This window comes from Mus caroli, chromosome 4 (assembly GCF_900094665.2).
Source record: "Mus caroli chromosome 4, CAROLI_EIJ_v1.1, whole genome shotgun sequence".
Classification (NCBI taxonomy): Eukaryota; Metazoa; Chordata; class Mammalia; order Rodentia; family Muridae; genus Mus; species Mus caroli.
Window position 1 is genome coordinate 115,974,731 of NC_034573.1, and position 5,722 is coordinate 115,980,452.

General features: G+C 42.0%; 1 protein-coding gene across 1 annotated transcript in view; it reads right to left on the bottom strand.

The window, feature by feature from the left end:
• Nucleotides 1-5,722, bottom strand: part of Thrap3 (thyroid hormone receptor associated protein 3) — a 38,594-nt gene that overhangs the window by 30,674 nt on the left and 2,198 nt on the right. The gene's annotated exons all lie outside the window — the stretch shown is intronic.

Genomic DNA, 5,722 nt, shown 5'->3' on the forward strand with positions numbered 1-5,722 from the left:
GGGAATGCAGCTCAGTAGCCAAGGATGCAAGCAGCAACAGATCCAATCTCCAACAGTTTAATAAGCAAGGTAGATATGCGTACATGCATGGCAGTAATTCCTTCACTATGGAAACAGAGACAGAAGAGATCAAAAGTTCCAGGTCTAGGCTGGTGAGATGGCTCAGAGGTTAAGAGCAAGCACTTGCTGCTCTTCCTGAAAACCCAAATTTGGTGCCCAGTTCTGACACACACACACATTATGTGGTCTGAAACAAGAAAAGTGGTTTAAAAAAAAAAAAAAAAGGGCTGGGCAGTAGTGATGCATGCCTGTAATCCCAGCACTTGGGAGGCAGAGGCAGGCGAATTTGAGTTCGAGGCCAGCCTGGTCTACAGAGTGAGTTCCAGGACAGCCAGGGCTACACAGAGAAACCCTGTCTCAGTTTCTATTATCACACACAATTCTTACCCAGAAAAATCAAAAGCCCATGTGTTGATGGCTATTCCTGGCTATCAACTTGACTACACATATAATTAACTAAAGCACAACAGCTGAGCACACCTGTGAGGGACTTTATATTTTGTATTTAGAGTATGTTGTGGCTCCAGTCACAAACAGTAGTAGCAAGTTACCAAACCATGTATGTAGGTGTGGGGAATTGAACCTGGGTCCCTCTGAAAGAGCAGTCAGTGTTCTTAACTAATGAGCCATCTCTCCAACCCAGAATTTTTTAAAACAATTAAGTCACTTAAGTTATGTAAGTGGGAAGACCCTCTTCTGATCTGATACACTTAAATACACTTTTAATCCAGATCTTTTTTCTAACCCCACCCCCCACCCCCACTCCCAAGACAGTCTCTCACTTGTAGCTGGCTATTCTGGAACCTGATCTGTAGACCAGATTGGCCTTGAACTCACAGAGATCAACATGTCTCTGTCTCCCTAGTGCTGGGAATAAGGGCCTGCACCTCCACTGCTCAGCCCTGGCTGGAAAATTATTCACTGTAATAACTAAAAATCTAAATATAGCACAGCACTAATGCATTTGAGAAGTTTTAGTGTGGCCCACTAGCCCTACTTAGTCCTCTATCAATGTAGTAAAAGTCCTTACTTCCATTTATTATTAAAGACCCAGAATGACTAATAAATGAAATGAGTTAAGTGTGTGGTTGTTTCAATTTTTTATAGTAAAGTTTCACTGAAATATTGATTTTTACAATATTTCATCCTTTTTTTCTATAATTGTCAAATGAATACCATTATTATTCTCAAAATAGACAAGGAATGAAAAAAATTTCTTCTAGAAGTTCCAAGTAATTTGTATTCAAAAGCTTATTAAAAGCCGATGAAGGTCGGTCAGTTTAATCCCAGCACAGAAGAGACAGGAGGCTCTGTTCCAGAACAGTCAAGGCTACACAGAAAAATCTGTCTCTAAATCGATGGTAAAGTGCTTGCCCTGTAAGAAGAGGAAAACCCTTTGAAGCAGTTGTAAGCAGGTGTGAGCAACCAAACACAGGTACTGAGAATCTAACCTGAGTCCTCTGCAATAATAGTGCCTGCCCTTAACCTGAGTCATCTCTCTGGTTCCTTCTTTTAGATACAGGCTTTCACGGCTTAGCTTTGACTAGCCTGGGACTCACTGTATAGCCTAAGATGGCACTGAACTCTAGAAATCCACTTACTTCTCTACCTGCAGAGTGATGGGACCAAAGGCACGGACGGACCTCTCTGATCAGCAGAATCTCATTTGTTCTCAAAGTTTTGTTTCTCAAACACCCACAACACATCAGAAAACAACTTGCAGAAGTCAGTTCTCTCCTTTCACCATCTGGGACTTGGATCAAACTCTGATCATTAGGTTCACTGGCAATAATACTGGTTAAGACTCCAAGATAGCCAGGCAGTGGTGGCGCACACCTTTAATCCCAGCACTTGGGAGGCAGAGGCAGGCGGATTTCTGAGTTCGAGGCCAGCCTGGTCTACAGAGTTCCAAGACAGCCAGGTCTACACAGAGAAACCCTGTCTCGAAAAAACAAAAAAGGTTCCAAGATACTCGTTTTATTATCTTTCCTGCTGTAGGCTGAAAGCCAAGCCTAGGTAACGCTGACTTTCTCACAATGAAATTTCCTGAATGACTTTACTAACACCCTCATCTCAGTGAACTACTCTATCAATTCTCCATAACTCAACCTTTCTACTTAAATAAAGGAAGCCAGTTATTAATCATTAGCCTCAAAAAAAATTTACTAAAAGCAAAGCAATGGCTTTCACAGATGTGTATTAATTTTTTAAAAAAAGATTTACTTATTTATTATATCTAAGTACACTGTAGCTGTCTTCAGACACTCCAGAAGAGAGCATCAGATCTCATTACAGATGGTTGTGAGCCACCATGTGGTTGCTGGGATTTGAACTCAGGACCTTTGGAAGAGCGGCCAGTGCTCTTAACCGCTGAGCCATCTCTCCAGTCCCCATGTGTATTAATTTTAAAAATAAAAATTCTCAGCATCACTTACGGAGTTATCACCACTCTGAGTTTGCCCACTTTTCTTTCATAGAAGCTAACCACTCCTCCTCCGTGTGGTCACTCACAAATGACACCATGTGACTTTCCACTCACAACCCCCTTCCTTTTGACAGTTGCCAAGTCTATAGCTTACCCGCCCAGTCATTTCTCTCATATTAATAAAGAACAGTGTAGCTGGGTAGCAGGGACTCACACCTTTAGCCCCAGGGCTCAGAAGGGTGGCAGATCTCTGAATTTGAGGCCAGCCTGCTCTGTCTACAGAGCCAGGGCTACACAGAGACTTTCTCAAAACAACAACAACAAAATTCAATTAATTCCTGGGTTTTTGTTTTGTTTTCTTTTTTTTTTTTCCTTTAAACATTACTGGAAATTGATGAGAGCCTCTAAATGCTAGGTAGGTTCTCTACATCCCAGAGCCCCTCACATTTTTTGGGTTTTTTTTTTTTGACAGTCTTGCTATGCTTGGCTACCAGGACTTAACTTCGGATTTATCCAGAGAGGCCTTAAAAGTGACCACGACCCTCAGCTTCAGAAGCCACCGGAACTAAAGACAACACCACACAGGGCAAACTCTGGTAAATCTCAGACAACCAGTCCAAACTCTTGGACTTTTCCTTTGTTTGGCCTTCTGTCTTCTGAGACAGACTAAGCTTGTAGTTACATTTCAGATGCTAGACAGAAAAAAAAAGCAAAACAAAAATGGAGACTTTGAACATAAGTCAGCTAAAAAGAGGCAAGGGTAGAAGATTATCTTTTTAAAGGCACTGCCTTCCCAAAACTCCTGCTTCAGTTCCAAAACAAAGTATTTCCGTGTTTTAGAGGACCCTCCCTTAAACAAAACAAAACACTTTCTAAAAAATGTTATCAGGCCAGCCTTTGATCCCAGCACTTAGGAAGAGCAGGCCAGTCTGTTCTACAAAGTGAGCTCTAGGAGAGCCAGGCTTTGTGGAGACCCAGTCTCAAAGGACTCAAGATATATTGTGAAAAAAAATTTTTTTCAATAAAAGAAAAAAAATTTCAGAAAACAAAATTAAGGTAAATAAATAAAGCCCAAATAAATAAATAAAAGCCACCAAGAAAATAAGGCACCAGGATTGCTTTTTTTCTGAAGTGAAGAGGTGGCTGCAGAAAGCAAAATGGTAAGTCTCTAGTAGGCCAGGTTCTCTGAACTCCTCCTGATCATGCCGGCACTTCTGCCAGGATCCAAAGCCAGCCCCATCATGCCCAGTTACAGAACATTCAGAGACCTGCATCACAGATGCAGAATGGGACAGCAAATTAAAATGCCTGCAATAAACAGACAAGCAGGATCCTGCTCCATGTCAGGGATACCCATCAGGCTATGGTGAGGGTTGAGGTCTGTAGCAACCAGGAAAAGACACGTCTCTCACATAGCTAAACTTTTTGATATATATAACTATAATGGAGACATTTCTAAAAATGTGCACATTGCATAAAAATTATACAGAGATCCTGACCGTCTTGAACTGAGTCATACTGTAATACTGTCTTGACTCTGGAGAACATAAAACTCGGTCCCTGAAGTCTATGCTATAATTCTAACCTATACCTCTATCCATTATTCTACACCAGTCAAGTGCTATCTCCAGCCTCTTCATTACCCCCTATAGTGTTTCATTACATCAAGAGTGATCTAATATATGAATCACTTCCCACGACCTAAGTCACAAATCTTTCCTCTCTTCACCTGTGCTAGTGAAAAACTCCCTTCACTAACCCACTGTACCCTCTTATACCTGTCCACCATATTTGGCTTTCTTTAAAAAAAGAAAAAGTGAACAACCAAGAAGGAAATCTAGCCGGGCGGTGGCGGCGCACGCCTTTGATCCCAGCACTCAGGAGGCAGAGGCAGGCGGATTTCTGAGTTCGAGGCCAGCCTGGTCTACAAAGTGAGTTCTAGGACAGCCAGGGCTATACAGAGAAACCATGTCTAGAAAAAAAAAAAAATATCCATTCCTGTCCGAGCACCTACTATTCCTTCCACCTGAGTATTCTCTCTTTAATACCCCACAAAACTGGTTCCTCACTTTTCTCCTTTTAAAAGAACTCTGGCCAGGCATAGTAACACTCTCTGCCCAAGCACTCAGGAGGAAGAAGCAGAGGCCAACACTGTGTACATATCAGCTGCCAGGCAGTCCTTCAACTGGTACTCATACTGGCCTTGGCTTCCTGCACTGTATTCACAGGCCTCAACACATGCTGGGACTGCCTAGGCTACCAGGCACTACTGAATCATTCACCCACTCACAGTCACATCAGTCAGTCAGTTCACTGACCCAGATACGTATGAAGCAATCCACCAAAATCTAGTATTTGACCGATAGATAGCATAATTACATTTCCTTCAATTCAGGATCTCATAATTCTCCAAAGAAGCAAGGTAGCATTTTAAAAATCTATCCAATATAAACTATATAAAAGCATGGTGACTGATGTCTTTGAGATATCATTAGGACAGACTAGTCTCAGAGATCCTGTCTCAAGGGGGTGGGGGGAGACGACTAAAATAAACTTAAGTTTGTGCTCCTCAGGCAGCCTAATACCTCTTTTGTGCAAATCTTGGACACACTCCAAGAGTTTTTTCCAAAAAATAAGCAATACAAAGCAGGTCACTTTCATTATCTATAGTTTTGGATTGTTGGAGGGAGGATCTTTACACAGGCCCAGCTGCCTAGACCAGGCTGACCTTGAACTCAGAGATCCACCTGTCTCTGTCTCTCAAATCCTGGGTAGAGCACACAGGTCTATCTAGCCCAGCTCACCATAGTTTTTCTTTCTTACTTTTGCACTAAGGAAAACCAGTATTCTAAAAAGCTCTCTATCACTGAACTACACCCCAGGAATGTGACCCATAATCTCACTAAATAATCCAAACTCCAAAGTAACCACACTTGATAGCAAAGATACATACTGCATACTGGGGCACTAACAATTACGAGCACCCCTTTCTAACGGGACTGTATTTAGTCTGCAGACTAAAATACCAATCCTACTAAGTGTGACTGTTCACCTCAGCAGTCACCAACACTCAAGAGACAGAGGCAGGAGAGGCCCTACCTACAGGCTAAATCAATCTCTAAAACTAGAGATCCTACATGGGTACTAAAAGAACTGAAAAACAAATGATACTTGTATTAAGTGTGTTCTGTTTGTGTCTCTCTGTCTCTGTGTCTGTCTGTGCCTCTCCCTCTCCCC